Source organism: Macaca thibetana, chromosome 13, assembly GCF_024542745.1.
Source record: "Macaca thibetana thibetana isolate TM-01 chromosome 13, ASM2454274v1, whole genome shotgun sequence".
Lineage (NCBI taxonomy): Eukaryota > Metazoa > Chordata > Mammalia > Primates > Cercopithecidae > Macaca > Macaca thibetana.
Genome location: NC_065590.1, coordinates 59,927,360 through 59,944,249, shown reverse-complemented (window position 1 = coordinate 59,944,249; position 16,890 = coordinate 59,927,360). Strand labels below are relative to the sequence as shown.

General features: G+C 42.4%; 1 protein-coding gene across 49 annotated transcripts in view; it reads right to left on the bottom strand.

Annotated features, from left to right (window-relative positions):
- Positions 1–16,890, bottom strand: part of CALM2 (calmodulin 2) — a 1,210,617-nt gene that overhangs the window by 21,945 nt on the left and 1,171,782 nt on the right. Inside the window, exon 1 of one of the 49 annotated variants that reach the window (XM_050754944.1) lies at positions 14,469–14,472. The exons of 47 other annotated variants lie outside the window; for them this stretch is intronic. The gene's annotated coding sequence lies outside the window, so the exon portion shown is untranslated. Of the gene's footprint in view, positions 1–6,904; positions 6,910–14,468; positions 14,473–16,890 lie in introns of those variants that run through there. One more of the 49 variants, XM_050754903.1, reaches the window with a different exon arrangement.

The window sequence follows — 16,890 nt, the reverse complement described above, 5'->3', positions numbered from 1 at the left end:
TGTCTTAACCACTCATATACTATCCACTTAAGTTCAACAATGACTGATGTTTGCTCCATTTGCTTTACTTTCTCTGTTTCTGTCTCTCCCTTTCTCTATACACACATAAACATATACACCACCTAGAGACATGCAGATTTTTTTTAAGTGAATCATTTTAAAGTTGTAGGCATCATACATCAGCCCCAAATTCCAGCATATTTCTCCTAAGAACGAGGATATTCTCCTGTAAAACCGTAACACCATTATCAAACTGTTTAAAAAATTGCGTATCAGCTGGGCACAGCGGCTCATGCCTATAATCCCAGCACTTTGGGAGGCCAAGGCTGATGGATCGCTTGAGCCTAGGAGTTTAAGACCAGCCTGGGCAACATGGTGAAACCCCATCTCTACTAAAAATACAAAAATTACCTAGGCATGGTGGCGTATACCTATAGTTCCAGCTACTTGGGAGGCTGAGATGGGAAGATCACCTGAGCCTAGGAGGCAGAGGTTGCAGTGACTATGATCGCACCACTGCAGTCCAGCCTGGGCAACAGAGTGAGACCTTGCTTCAAAAAATTAAATAAATTCCACATCATCTTAGATCTCATCTATATTTAAGTTTCCCCAATTGTTCCCCAAATGCTTTTATAGCTGTTTTATTTTCTCTAACTCAGATCCAACAAGAGCCATACTTTGCAAAGTAATATCTCTTTAGACTTTTTATTTATTTATTTATTTATTTATTTATTTATTTATTTACTTATTTATTTACTTATTTATTTATGAGACAGCCTTGCTCTGTTGCTCAGGCTGGAGTGCGATGTGGCGTGATCCTAGCTTACTGTAGCCTCGAACTCCTGGGCTCAAGTGACTTCCCTGCCTCAGCCTCCCAAGTAGGTGGGTCTACAGGCATATGCCACCACACCTAGCTAATAGACTCTTTTTTTTTTTTTTTTTTTTTAGATGGAGTCTCTCTGTGTCATCCAGGCTGGAATGCAGTGGCATGATCTCAGGTCAGTGCAACCTCCACCTTCCAGGTTCAAGCAATTTCCCTGCCTCAGCCTCCCAAGTAGCTGGGATTACAGGCATCCACCATGACGCCCGGCTTATTTTTGTATTTTTAGTAGAGATGGGATTTCACCATGTTAGCCAGGCTGATTTTGAACTTCTGATCTCAAGTGATCCACTCACCTCAGCCTCCCAAAGTGCTGAGATTACAGGTGTGAGTCACCGTGCCCTGCCTAGACTCTTTATTCCTTTAATCTAGATCCGTTCTCCCACCTTTGCTTGTTTATTCATGACATTGATATTTTTGAAGACTCAGGACAATTTTCTTTTAAAATATTTACATTTTAGATTTGTCTAATTGTTTCCTCATGGTGTCATTTAACTTGTACCTCTATCTCTGCATTTCCTCTAAACTAGAATTTAGTCTAAAGGCTTAACAAGATTCAGGTTGAAGACTTTTGGCAAAAATACTTCGCAGGTAATATTTGTGTATTTCACGCTGTATAATCTCAAGAGCATCTAATAGCAATTGTTTCACTATTAGTGATGATACATTTGATCACTTAGTTATGATGACATTTACCAGACATCACCATTGTAAAGATACATTTCCCACTTTAAGTCATCTGTGGGGCAAAGCTCTGTCTTTGTATGAATATTCTGTTTCCCCAAATCTTTACCTAGTGATTTTATCACCCATTGATGATCCTTGTCTAAATCAATAATTACATTGTAGGTTGAAAAATTATGGTTTTTCTATTCTGTAACCCCTTCTACATGTACTAGCTAGCATTCTTTTTGTAAAGAAGTATTTTCTTTTCCCTTTCTCTCTTGTTGTAAGCATTACTATTGACTGGAAGTTTTTTTTCAATTCAGTGTATTATAATCAGTTACATTCACATTAAGTTTTGGTGCACAAGTTGTCTCAAATTTGGCCAGTATGAGCTGTTCAAGCAGCTCCTGTGTCCTTTTGTCTTTTTGTTATGTCTCCATCCATTTTTGGGTATTTTCTTGCTTTCTGGCACAAAATGTTCCAGACTCACCTTGTGCTTCCTCTGCTTGGACCCACGATCAGCATTTTATTCAAGGATTCTCAGAGACTTTTAATACATCTTTTTTTTTTTTCATTCTAAACTTTTAAAAAGTCACCATTTTATATATTTTGCACTCATCCTGTCCATAAACACTTCGATGGCTCTCCCTAGGTCTTCAGAAACTTTTCTTCTCAATACAGCCTTTATTCTGAACCCTTGCTCTCAGCACTCAATTCTTCATGCCATCTCCGTGTAGCTCCTTCAGTTCTTCCTGAAGGTGTCATATTTGGGAGTGTAAAAAGTGAGCACTGGATCACACTGGAATATGGATAATATCATAAAGCCCACTGGGAAGCAGCAGGTGAAAGGTTGAGATAGGCAGAGCCTGGACAAGAGAAAGCATGTACCCTCAGCCAGCAGGATGCAATTATAACTGCCTTTGGCAGAGAGGCCATATCTTCCCACAGCCTCTACTCTCATCTTCACACTTGCTGCTGCTGCTGCTGCTGCTGCTGGTGTTGCTGCTGCTTTGTGGCACTTTCCTGGGAGGCAGAGAAGCCTTGGAAAGAACAGGAGCTTTGCTTTATTCTAAGAGTTCAATTCTTGGTCTCCTTAGGGAGACCCCAAGGTCAGGAGAGAAAAAGAGTGACAGCTATTGCCCCAGTTCCCCATTCCAATATTCATACAAACCCATAAGACTTTTATTTTGACTATTTTTATAGGAATCACCCATGTTAATTTTCTCTTATGTTCAAGTTTCTTTATTTGAGTATATTTTGTCTTATATACAGCCATACCACCCTGAATGCACCCAATCTTGTCTGAATGTATTTGGTCTAGATTTACTGTGTCTCTTAGTAGTAAAAAAAAAACGAATAATTTTACTTGCCAGTGATTCTTAGTTAACTTTATCATATTAAAACTTTTGGCCGGGCGCGGTGGCTCAAGCCTGTAATCCCAGCACTTTGGGAGGCCGAGACGGGCGGATCACGAGGTCAGGAGTTCGAGACCATTCTGGCTAACACGGTGAAACCCCGTCTCTACTAAAAAATACAAAAAACTAGCCGGGCGAGGTGGCGAGCACCTGTAGTCCCGGCTACTCGGGAGGCTGAGGCAGGAGAATGGCGTAAAAACCCGGGAGGCAGAGCTTGCAGTGAGCTGAGATCCGGCCACTGCACTCCAGCCTGGGCGACACAGCGAGACTCCGTCTCAAAAAAAAAAAAAAACTTTTAGTTGTGAACAAAAGGTCTCCTTCAGCAGTGTCCTTCTGTGTCTAGTGAAGTTATCTCCAGCAAGCCCCGCGTTCTGTTTCCCCTCCCCAGCAAGCACCTCATGGGCTGTGCTCTCTTCTGTCTCCGAGTCATTTGACATTGTATAGGGGACCCCACACTGCACAGGGACTACTCAGGAAGTAGAGATTTGCATCCACATCACCACCAACTAGCTCTGTCATCTGGAATAAGTCGCATAGCCTCTCTGGGCCTCAGATGGCAAGTCTGTCACATTATCTCTTGATCTAAAGGAGATTAGTAAAGTCCCTTTGGATAGTAAGAACCAGCATAATATTAACTTTTCTTGCTGTCACTTAACAATATGAATTGGTTTCGTGTAAGAACCAGGTGCTCGTTGGATTAAATTTAGAAAATTAGCCTGCCTGCAGTCTCTCTCTCTGCCTTTCTCTCTCTCACCCTCACTAAAAGCAGCACATGCACGCTGCTAGGAATCCTTTCCCTCAAATTATAGATTGTTTGAGTGGGAAGAGATTTCAGAGGTCATTTAGTGCAACCCTCTAATGAGGAAATTCAGACCCTAAAGTTGGGGTGATTTGCACAAGATCCTGCATAGTTGGAGAAAGAGTCAGATCTAGAACCCATTTCCCTGGCTCCAATCTGTCTCCTGTATCATATCCATGACTGACTCCCATTACTACCCTCTTTAAAATTCTGCTGATTCTCTAACCCAGCCATAGCAATTGCAGTAACCCCCATATTCCACATTTATCACATCTTCATGGGTGTTTTTATTATTTTGTTGTTGTTGTTGTTTCTTGAGACAGGGTCTCACTTCAGTTGCCCAGGCTAGAGTGCAATGGCATAATCTTAGATCTTGGTTCACTGTATCCTTGACCTCCTGGGCTCAGATGATTCTCCCACCTCAGCCTCCTGAGTAGCTGGGACTACAGGAGTGCAATACCACATCTGGCTAATTTTTTGTATTTTTAGTAGAGATGATGTTTTGCCATGTTGTACAGGCTGATCTCAAACTTCTGGGTTCAAGCGATCTGCCTCTGCCTCCTAAAATGCTGGGATTACAGGCATAAGCCACCATGCCCAGGCTATGTGCGTTTTTAATCACTTCTCATTATGCTAAGAGTAACTAACTTTTTCAAACACTATATCCACTATGTTGTAGGAACTGTGCTAAGCATTTTACATTTAGTGTCACATTGAATCCCCATGTGACTTATAGGGTCAGTTCTGCAACCACTCAAGTTTACAGATGGAGTAACTAAGACATAAAGGATTTACATAATTTGCCCAAAGTCACACAGCTAGTAGTCTCAGATTTCTAACTCATTTCTGCCTGAATCCCAGACTCAAAACAGTGTGCTTTTCTGCTTGGGAGTACTTGTTTTCATTCACTCATTCATTAATCACATAGGTTCTTCAGTACCTGCTAGTGCCCAACACTGGACTAGGCACTAGGAGAACAAAGAAAGAAACAGAGGCCAGGCGCAGTGGCTAACACCTGTAATCCCAGCACTTTGGGAGGCTGAGGCAGGTGGATCACTTGAGGTCAGGAATTCAAAACCAGCCTGCCCAATATGGTGAAACCCTGTCTCTGCTAAAAATACAAAAATTAGCCGGATGTGGTGGTGTGCAGTTATAATTGCATCCTGCTGGCTGAGGGTCCATGCTTTTCTCTTGTTCAGACCCTGCCTGTCTCAACCTTTCATCTGCCGCTTCCCAGCTACTTGGGAGGCTGAGACGCGAGAATCACTTGAACCCTGGAGGAGGAGGTTGCAGTGAGCCGAGATCGCGCCACTGCACTCCGGCCTGGGCGACAGAGTAAGACTCTGTCTCAAAATAAATAAATAAATAAATATCCTTTCTAACTGGAGATACAAAAATCCATAAAGTAGCTAGAATACAATTCAAGGCAACATGTGTGATACAGAAATTCCAAGTAGTTCTTTTTGATGTCTAAAACTTTGATGACTAACAACCTTTCTGAAGGCAAGATTTAAACCTGTGGTTTCTAGGCCAGGCGCGGTGGCTCACGTCTGTAATTCCGCCACTTTGGGAGGCTGAGGCGGGCGGATCACCTGAGGTCAGGAGTTCGAGACCAGTGTGGCCAACATGGTGAAACCCTGTCTCTACTGAAAATACAAAAAATTAGCCAGGCATGGTGGCCCATGCCTGTAATCCCAGCTACTTGGGAGACTGAAGCAGGAGAATCACTTGAACCCAGGAGGCGGAGGTTGCAGTCAGCCGAGATTGCACCACTGCACTCCCGCCTGGATGACAGAGTGAGACTTTGTCTCAAAATAAATAAATAAATACAAATTAAAAATCTGTGGTTTCTAGAATATAATGGGCTGCAGACAGAAGTAATTCTTGTCAGACAGAAAATAGAGATTGGAGTTGAGAAAGCAGGTTTACTGCTGAGAGGCAAACTAAAGTCATGGGTTCATATGGAATTTACAGATCCCACTAAAATTGTGTTAACAAACAATCAGCAATAAGAAAAGTTGAATACCTACTATATGCTAGGTACCATGATGGGTGCCTGGAAGATAGAAAGACAAGGTAGACAACCAGAACATTCAGCCCAGTCAGAAGTAAAGCCAGGTTTGGGTGCGTATAATACCTTATTGTGGATGTGATCACAAGTGACTGAGATTTAGGATTGTCTGAAGCATCTTGGAAAAGAGAATTATTTTCCACTGGGAGGTAGAAAATGACAAACTGAGATATTCTAGGAGTTTAAGAAGAGGAGACACAGTTTAGGGTTTGAAGTGAGGACGTGAAAGTAGGCCTGGCAGCCCTCCAGTCTTTTCTTTGTCCTCTACATCAAGGGGCAGGTTCCCTTAAGATTGGAGTTTGATTTACTTTAATTGTACTAGTCTAGACCAACTCATTCCTGAGGTTGCTACACACTTATGAGTGAATCGTTTAACTATTTGTATTTCCTTGCTAGACTTTGGAATTATTGAGTCAACTTAAAAGCTTAAAAACAATACATTTGGTCAGTTTGGCCTGTGGCGCAGTTTAGTTTGAACAGAGATATCTGAATCTCTTCATTGGAGACTGCTTCACAGTTATTGAATTATGGAGTAAACATAATACTGTCATTAACAGTACAAAATCATTTCTTCCAATAATGATGTTGGCTAATGACTTCCTCTCCACTAAAACTTTGCATCCTTCATTCTGGAGTTTTATGATGCAGTAAAATAAAAGAAACAGTAACAACAACAAACGGAGTTTTCTGAGGAGAGATATTAATTCTTCAGACAGCTTTTCTAGCTCTTTAGACATTAGTTTTAATACATTAAAATATGCCAACTAGCCTTGAGGGAGTTAAAATAAATGGCCTCCCAAGGTTCTTCCCAGCCCCAGCATTCTGAGATACTTCACCTAGGCATTGATCCCTTTTTCAGTGATTTCACTTGTGCAGTGTGCATTTATTCCAGTAAGCACTGGGCTGTGAAAGTTACACAATCCTTTTGCAAAAGGGTTGAAGTTGAACAGGTTTTTACAATATGGCAGGCTCCTGAAGGGCTATCTTCCTGGAGGTTCCAGCCCAACCGACAAGCTGCCTCCTTTTACACAGGTCTGTGCTGTGTAGTTTTATAAATTGAAAATGGAAAATTTCCCCCCTGACTTTGAGGGCAGTATATTTGTAGTTCTGTGGTATGTGATGATCTAATACCCTGAAAGCCTGTTACCATGCGACAAAAGCTGAGGTCAATTATGATTCCCCATCAGTGACCCACAGCATCTCTCATGCTTTTCTCTGCAGTCTATTTTGAAGAGCAGACACTGTAACATTTTTAAAGGGAACAAGAATTATTATTCCAATGATAAACTGCTACACAGGCAGACATTCTTTTATGATTCATTGAAGTGCAGGTCTTAAGAGGTTATGCATTCTGTCTCAGTGTTTATTAAAGAGAGTGAAGACAAATAGATCAGAGAACAAATCAAATGTTGCACATCATAGATGCCAAGCACAACAGAATAATCCTCCAATGTTAATATATAGGCTACATAACCCCACTGGGCAAAAACATGTTTTATTCAGGAAAACAACAAATCAAGTAATCTCTCTATAGAAAGCCATTTACAACTCATTTGGAAATTGAATTCAAAATCTTTAATAAAGCCTGTTTATACCAAAGATGAAGGAGTTTCAAATAAATAAAATAAAAAGCAATGATAAATTAGCTTCCTAGCCTTTATATGTTTATTACATTGTAATCATTCAAACCCGCTGAAGTCAAATTTGTTTTACCAGTTTCCTAAATTCAATCCAATGAGCTCCTGGTTCTTACACAAAACCAATTTATATTGTTAAGTGACAGAAAGAAAAATTAATATTGTGCTGGTTCTTAATATCCAAAGGGACTTTACTAAATGTAAATAATAGGATTTTACCATCCAGAAATCTATTATTCAAATGTAAATTCTTAGCACATATTCTGATACCCTTAAAATGGCAATGAAATAAAAAGCTGACCCTGGGGAACATGTCATACCCAACATGTTAAATAGGATGCCTAGGGCCTTGGTTAGAAAATAAAGAGCCATGCTAGAATTGTATTGAAAAATCATGATGACAAAGCCGTTTCCATTTAAAAATCACAGTTCATCAACATCATCTAATCAATGGCTGGAAATGAATGGAGAGGTGGTCTCATTCTGCTCTCTGCTTGGCACCCAGCTTTGGATAATGCATTCGCATCACTAGCTACAAATCAGGCCAAGAGACTCTGCTCAGCAAATTCCCTAGGACAGCAGGGTTTCTCCTCGGCAGAGGCCCAAGCTGGGCTGAAACCTCCCTGCTGCTGCCTGCTGCAGACCTTCCTCCCCCGATCCCCTCTCAGCCTCTGGGATGCCAGCTTTCCCAGGAAATCCAAAATGCTTTCCCTTGTAGGAGCCTGAACACACACAATCTTTCTCAACACTGGGACTGCAAAGGCCTTAAAACATTTACTCCTCCCAAGTCTGCCTTATTAAACGATGTGAGATATTTTTCTTAACTGGGATTCTCTGACGGAGGTTGCTGTTTGAAAGGAGACCTGTGGCCATGTGGGGCAGGTCTGAGATAGGCTCTATTTAAGCCAGGCACTTCAGGTCATTCCACTCTGCCTTGTTTTCAGTCGAGGGAAGGGAGGGATGATGATTCCTCTCGGGGGAATGTGGGAGGAAAGGTAAACAGTGCACGTGAACTGCCAAGAGCTGCCTAGAACCAAGAAAGGCACATTCTCTCCTTCCCATTCATGGGGCAAATATTTACTGAGCCAGGACTCTGCATAGCGTTGCATGTGACTGGGTAATGGCTTCACAGGACCCAGAGTTTTAGGACTATCGAGGTTCCCTGTTTTCACCTAGCTAAGCTTGTATGGGGAATGGGGAAAAAAGTATTTCATAGACAGGCAGACCTGGTTTAAATCCTATGGCACCACTTAATAGCTGTTGCCTTTGAGGGAGTCACTTGGCCTCTCTGAGCTTCGGTTTCCTCGCTTGTACCATGCAGGATAACAGCATTTATCTTGGAGCGTTGCTGTGAGAATGAGAGTTAGTGCATGTCAAGTGTCTAGCTCAGGGCCTGGCACTGAGTCAACACATTTTCTACCATCCTGCCCTCACTGTCTGCCCCCTCCCCTCCCAGACCCCTTATCGAAGGGTCTGGATGCATCCAGCAGTGCAGCCCTTGGGCAAGCCTTACTTCCATGTCAGAGTTGCCAGGTCTATGAGAACGGGAGCTGTATGCTGCTCAGCTCTGCATTCGCCCCAGGACCAGCCGCAGCTCCATGGTGGGCGGTGCTGGCAAGCCTTCTTGCTTGAGAAATGGAGGAGAAGCCAGTCTCTCTCTCACTCTTTCTTCCTCTCTCTTTCCTTCTCTGTTGCCTTCTCTGCTGCAGTCAGGCCTGCAGCCAGAAAAAGCCCAGATCTCCTGCCATTGTTTCCTGCAGCCTCCACACTCCTGAGCAGCTGAGGAGGGGAGAAGACCAAGGCTGTTAACAAGGGGTGCTTCTTTAGCTTCCTGAGCCGGCCCACATTCCGGGAGGGGAAGCTTTTGGGGGAATGAGGGAAGGGGAGAGGCTATATATCCAGGAGTTCTGAGAGAGTGCCAAGCCACTCCTGAGTCTGTTTCCTCCCCCAACATTAAATCAACACAGTGTCCCCAAATTCACAGCACCCCTCCACCTTCTGGGTGAGATTAAGAGAGTTAAGTACCTTTACTGAGCACTACTGTAGCCTAGGCACTATGCATAAGGATTTACAGTTCGGCTTAGTTCATCCTCAAAACATAGGGTATAGAGTACATCTTATTAGCTCTGTTTTACAAATGAGGAAACCGAGACTAAGAGAGCTTGAATTGCTCCCCCAAGCCACAGCCAGAAAGTACCTTGTCTGGGGTTTGAGGGCCCCAGGCTGTCTGACTCTATAGCCCACCCCCTCAGCTTCAGCAGGCTGCCTCCCTCTCCGCCACCTGCTAAGGAGGCAGCTGACTCATGGCTTTTGATTCATTCAGTTCTCTTTTCTGCATTAACATTGCTTCAGCCTAATGAACAAATATTGCATTATGCATTTCTCACTTTGCAAACATCTACATGAGGCTGCTTGCCTGCAAGCCCAAAAAGTCACTGCATTTTCAGGTGACATCTTGAAAGGCTGGCTTATGGGTAGGTTAAAAAAGAATCATAGAATGTTAGAGCCCTTAGAGGTGGTCCTAAATCAGAGATTCTTAGGCTAGGGTTCAAAGGCAAACCTCAGGGGAGTCTCCAAAGCCCTGAATTTGTACATGCATGTATTTTTCCTAGGATAAAGGTTCAGTAGTTTCATCAGATTCTCAGAAGGGTTTGAAGTCCCAAGGGATAAAAGCTGTCCACAGTTTATCCGAGCAAGCGCCTTACATTCCCAGGCATGCTGCTGCCATTGTTGCATGAGCCAGCACAATTTGCGATAGAGAAAACCCTGAGTTCAACGCCAGAAGCAGAATCTGAGCTCTGAATCTTCTGGCAAACATTTTAAAGACTCATGAATTATTAAAATGGTTAATTAAGTCAACCTTCACCAGAGAATATTTGCTTTTCCCCCTCATCATTGAGCTCACTGTGAAACTTCACTTCACTCCATGGTTTGCTTAAGCACAGGGTCAATTCCTTTCGTTCCTTCTTTGCTGGTCTCAGAAGGAGAGCTTTGAGTGGCCTGCTGTGTTGTACAGTAGCAGCCTGCCGTACCTCAGTGTACATAGCTGGGAGGCTCTGAACCCTTTATCTTTTCTCTGCCATCTGTGATTTGGCTCCATGCAGCCTATCGCCCACCTTAGGCCCACACTCTTTATTCTGCCAAGTCACTGTCCTCAGTGGTTCACATCCACCATGCCTGTTCCTACAGCTTCCTCTCCTACCAGGATCACCCTCCCCTCTAGCATGCTGTAATTGGCCTTGAACCAAAACATATACCACGATCATCAAGTCAGCCTAGCCCTATATTTTGCAGTACATTAACCAGGTCTCTTTTTCCCCCTTCCCTCCACAACTAAATCCTACTTTCAAGACCCCTCTTCCATTCTGCCTCCTTTGTGAAATCTCATTGTTTCATCTATTTTGATTTCATCTATTTTCAACTAGATTATAAGCCCCTCAAGGGCAAGAACTTATTTTCCATTCTTCTAATGTGTTTACCAATAGCTTAGGTACCAAGCTAGATGTCATACAAAAATTGTATTAATCAAGTAGTAGGCTTTTCTCCACCCTGCCTCATCCCTAATCTTTGAAATTGACCACTTGCCAAGAGGTCCATTGCAAAATGAAAATTTAAGGCCCTAGCTGGGGCAAGAAACTCAATCTCCTCCTTCCCATAGGCCCACTGTCCCAACCCGGGGTCAATAGATGATTCCTCAAGAGTCTATAGCTTCCATGCCAGGATGCCACAGGTACTTGAATAAGGGATGGGTGGGAGGGCTCCGTCAAGTCACCAGCCAAATACACTGTGGCACTGCCAGTCCAGGACAGGGACCGCTGCTAACTTGCTCTACCCCGGCATGTCAGAGGGTGCATACCCAACCTTCCCCGTGCCTGTGCCCAGGCCCCTGCCAGGAGTAGAGGACAACAGTGGAACACAGGCACCCCCCACTAATGCAGCCTGGCTGTTACCCCAGGTGGAGAGTGACAGCAATCACAGGGCTAGGGTAGGGAAGGGGAGGCCGGTGGGGAAGGGGTGGCTGGGTGCGGCCTGATATGTCAGGAAACAGAGGGCAGACTCTCAGTAACCCATCCTGGGGAGATGAGAAGTCCTAGGAAACCAGGATGGCAGGATTGTCAAGGTTTAAAGTCCCCAGGCACATGCTTCATTGTTCCATTGAGCTTCACTTACTGAACACAAACTCAAAGATAAAATTACTAAGAATTTGAAGATAGCAATGCAGAGCACTAAATGCCAAGTGTTGCATCAGTGGGGATTAGCCTGTGTTCCACTATTGCCCTCTGTGGACCCCTTTTTAGTGTGGAGCCCTGTGTGACTACATTGGTCACAGGCACATGAAGCTGGCCCTGCTCCCCAATCTGTTCCTGAAGTCTTTGGCATAACTCTACCTATAAAAATACAGAAGAATAGTGAGTAATTCACTTAGGGAATCACAGAGCTACCCTAATTGCTATGAGTATCACTGTTTGTCTCTTCTACACTTATATGTACACAAGAACTCATGACTTGGAAATATACCTGTAAGAGGATGAATAAAATTGGCCAGCAATATTAATATTGTAATAATAATATTATTTAATATTCAACAATCAGATATACAGCTTTGGTAGAAAATTCTGTGTTTTTTTTTTTTTTTAAGTTAGCCACACCTACCTCTCCTATCCCCACCTAAGTCATTCTCCTTCTTGTCTTCCACAAAACTCAAGAATCTTTAATGTTTGTCAGAATAGAAATGGTTAAAACAAATTTACTCAATTCCTATTAGGCCTCAACCAGAAGATTAATGCAGCATCACACTTTGGTTTTAAACCCAGTGTTAACCACTGTAAGCTATGTACTATTTTTCTCTCCCTCACATCTTTAATTCATGACTATAGCTGTATATTTATCCTAAAACGATTTTTAAAAGGTTGATCGATCCAACTGGCACTGGCCTGGATTAGATCCCATGGTGGATAATTTTTTTTTTTTTTTTTTTTTTAACACAAGTAAGTAGTCCCTTTCCTCAACAGCTGAAGTCTTGATAGAGTGAAGCAGCCTTCAGGAGCTGAATTTCTGATCATGGCTGGGGCAAGCCCTGCTTCCTGTTTGCACTGATGACATCTGGGGAAGAGAACTGGATGCTCAGTTGACTCTGAATTTCTCTTTTTTCTTTTAAACATCCTCAGACTTTGGCTGGATATGTGTGCCTTGTATAGCACCCAGCTGCTAGGTTAACATCTGTGCTAGGTTAACATCTGTGCACTGCTAATTAGTTGGGGAGTTTTGTAGCCCACAGGAGTGAGCTGCACTGTCCAATAAATGTAACAGAACAAGAGTCTAAGAATGGAAATGAGCTGCTGGGGATGTTGGATGGTTTTGCATATTGGTGTCCGGATCCTGGGAACAAGGTCCTTCATTGTTGCTAGTTCCTACTCATCTGCAAGCATTTCCAGGGACAGAGCTGGTTTTATTTATCTCTTGGTGTCTACTACATAGTTGGCACTCAATAAATACTTAATGAATTGATACATCTCCGCCTTCCTTCTTTGTCTCCATCTCACCTCCAAACTCTTCCCCTGGAATTAATATTACTATCACTGGCTAAGTCTTTGTTAGGAATTTTTCCTAAGTTTAGTTACCTGGTCTGGTGAAGCAACAACACTTTTTTTGGCATGCTTTCTGGACCAATGAGATTCCAATGGATTGCTTCTTTTCTAGACTTCCATACCACAGAAGCAACTTTGAACCCAGAGTTCCCTGGAGAAATGACAGATGACTCCTTTCCTTACTTGCTCAAGAGATCACTGATAGGATCCATTAAACTTTTTTCTGTGGGTTGTTTCTCTAGAGGTGAGGAATTAAATTACAGACCCAAACCCTCATTAAGCCAATATTCATTTTCCTCTTTTTTCATGGAAAGCAGTAATAAATCTTGATTTGCCTCCTTACTCAGTCCCTCAGCTAATAAAATCAAGGTGTTTCTTGAAATTAGATTAAATAATTTGACTCTCTTGTTTCTAGAGGTTTTAGAGCTCTCACTGACCTTTCTTGAAGAACCAGAAATTATCTTATTTTTTCTTTCAGTGGCCTGTGAATACCCTGTCATTCAAAAAGCAAAAGTAAGAAGAAGGGGTAAGATAAAAAAGGGAGGAAAACTGAGAGTTTCCATTAACTAGTGGTGTGGTTCCAGACTCTTTTGGAGCCTCAGTTTCCTTTTTGTGAAATTCAGGACTCAGATGAAAAAGCTTTCTTTAAATGTCCCTTTTTGGCTCTGAAAGTCTAGGTATCTCAGTGGGATGCAGGCTCCATAGATAGACTGTAATTCACCAGGTTTAAGGAAATTGTTTTCTTTGTGATAGAGCAATTTTTTTCTCTTCTTCCTCTTTTTCTTTTTCTTTAATAGAACAGAACAAAATGAGCTCAGATCATAAGTTCGGCTGATTTCTTTCTAAACCGCAGGATTCATTTTCTGAAATTGCTATCTTTTCCTTCAAAAGCCTTCCTTAGCCTTGTCATTCAGCTCTATCACTTTTATATTAGATCTCTGTGAAATAAGGAAGCCTTTTAGAGTAGGTTTGGAATGTGCAACAACAGGGCACAGGTGTGGCTGAAAAGGGCCTCTGTATGAACCCCCAGGAAGCTAAATTGGCTTCCCCTCCATCATTTCCTAATATCTAGAACCCTATCCAGAATCTGAATGCACAAAATGCTGCTTGTCAATCAACCCATAGATAATTATTTTTCAAGTGACTATTAAGTACATGAAACTCTTGATCCCTTATATTTATAACCCAATAATTATACAGGCCTCACTTTTCAAAATCAGAGAAACCTTTGCTATTGACATTGAAAGACAACATTTTCCTAAAAGGAGATCATCTCAGAAAACTGTAGAGATTAAGACTTTTCAGTAGCCAGATTAGGTCTGAGTTCTAGCCCTTCCATTTACTAGAGGAGTAAGCTTTCAATTCCCTAGGCTTCAGTTCCTCCTATGTAAAATGGAGATAATAAATAATACCCCCCTCATAAGGTAGGGCAAGGAGTCACTAAAATTAATTATGAATAGGGCTTAGCATAGTGTCCAGCATGTAGTAAGAGTGCTCAATAGGTTCAGTTATTATTCATCATGATATGGCATTAATAATACATAAGATAAGAGACCTTTGTTGGACTCAATCTGTGGCCTCAGGTATCATATGCCTTTGTGGATTTATCCTGGGCCCCTAAAGCAAAAGTAAAGTGGGAAAATGCTAGTATGTTCCAGTCATTTAAAGTAATGGTCAGGCACAGAAAGACAAACTTCATATGTTCTCACATATTTATGGGAGCTACAAACTAAAATAATTGAACTCATGGAGGTAGAGAGCAGAAGCATGGTTACCAGAGGCTGGGAGGGGTAGTTGGGGGTCAGGGGGAAATGGAGATGATTAACGGGTACAAAATAGAAAGAATGAATAAAGATCTACTGTTTGCTAGCACAACAGGTTGACTACAGTCAAAAATAATTTAATTGTACATTTTAAAATCACCAAAAGATTATAATCGGATTGTCTGTAACACCAAGGATAAATGCTTGAGGGGTTGGATACCCTGCTTACCCTGATGTGATTATTACATATTGCATGCCTGTATCAAAGTATCTCATGTACCCTGTAAATACATACATCTACTGTGTACCCACCAAAATAAAAAATAAAAATTTAAAGAAGGTAATGGTAAATTTCTTTGAAATACCTCAAAATATATTTTTACATAAAAATTGCTTTCTTCAGGGAAAGAGAGAGAGAATAAAATAGCTTAAACAACTAAAAGAATTAAGAAGTTCTTAAAAAGAGAGAGAGGGGGAATGATTTTTGGCCCTTTGTTGATAGCACAGGTGAGTTGGAACTCTCACCCTTGGTTGTGATTGGTGCTCTGGCTCTAGCCAATCGGGGAGGGAGTGAATGACAAAGAGAGGAGAGGAGAGGGAATGAGGACTGTCATGGGGCCATGGCACCATATGGCCTGAAACAGCCCAGGACTCAGTAATGTTTGTTGAACTGAAAGCCTCTATTCTTCTATCATTCCCACCCCCTTTCCAGTCCCTGGAAATCAGATAGTGTTATAAACCTGGAGGGCCAAGGCAGATGATAGACAGTGACACATTGCGTGTAGGAAGGATGGTCTGGGTGAAACAGCAGTCCTAGTTTTTACTTAGGAATTCAGACCCATGTTGAGATGAAGCTCACACAATCCCCTAGGGCAGGGGGTGGCTCAAAAGACCCAAAGGAATGCGTGCTCAGGTTTGAATCTGCCCTAGCTCCTGACTGAAGCCAATGTGGGGTCAACCACGTCATCCATGGACCTCTAAGAGGGTTCACTTATATTACCACATCAACAGCAGATTTCCTCTGGCCCCAGTCAGCCAGGAATGGATAAACAACAGAAGAGCAGAATGGCTTTACCAAGTCTAGCTCCAAATTGTGAGATGTCTCAGTGTAAGGTGTAGCCCAAGCAACCCTTGGGACAAGCTGGCCGACCTGGCTGGCCAGATCCTGAAGGTGGAGATGACCTAAGTGAAGAAAGGAAAATTTTGCCCAAACAGAAATGAAGATAGCAATTAGACCCAGCCAGCCACTCAGGTACAGCGAGAGGCCATTTGAATTGGAAAAGAAAAAAAAAAAAAGAGGTATGCAAATCATAACTAAGTTGTTGGTGGGAAGACACAGAAGAACAGGAAATGTGCATGCAAATAAGCGAAGCCTCCATTAATGGCTTCACTGCATTTATCAAAAGGGATTTCAATTAAAGTGATGAAGACCAAGGCAATCGCAGTAGGAAGAAAAGATGAATTTAGGATTAATCTCCTCTGTTGTTTCCTTACAGCAATTTAAAAGGCAAATGCTTCAGGTGAGAGCCTAGTTGGGAATTAACCCAAAGATGATGAGAATCAGATCTGTTAACAAGGAGAGGAACTCTAAAGACAGTGACTCCCAAACTTGGCTATACATTTGAACCAGTTAGGGAGCTTTTAAAACTTCCAAAGGCCATGGCCTAGACCAATTACATCACAATCTCCAGGGGTGGGACACAGGCATCAGAATTTTCTAAGCTCTTCACTGTGCAGACAAATTCGCAAACCACTGTTAATGAGAAATATGCATGATGGAGACGTGTTAGGAAATAGCATGTGAGGTTACAGGGAAATAAATACAGTCATTAAGAAATGGCAACAGGCCCGGCACGATGGCTCATGCCTGTGATCTCAGCACTTTGGGAGGCCGAGGTGGGCAGATGGATTGAGCCCAGGAGTTTGAGACCAGCTTGGCCAACATGGCCAAACCCCGTCTTTACTAAAAATAAAAAAATTAGCCAGGCGTGGTGGCGCATACCTGTAATCCCAGCCACTCAAGAGGCTGAGGCAGGAGAATCTCTTGAACCTGGGAAGTGGAGGCTGCGTT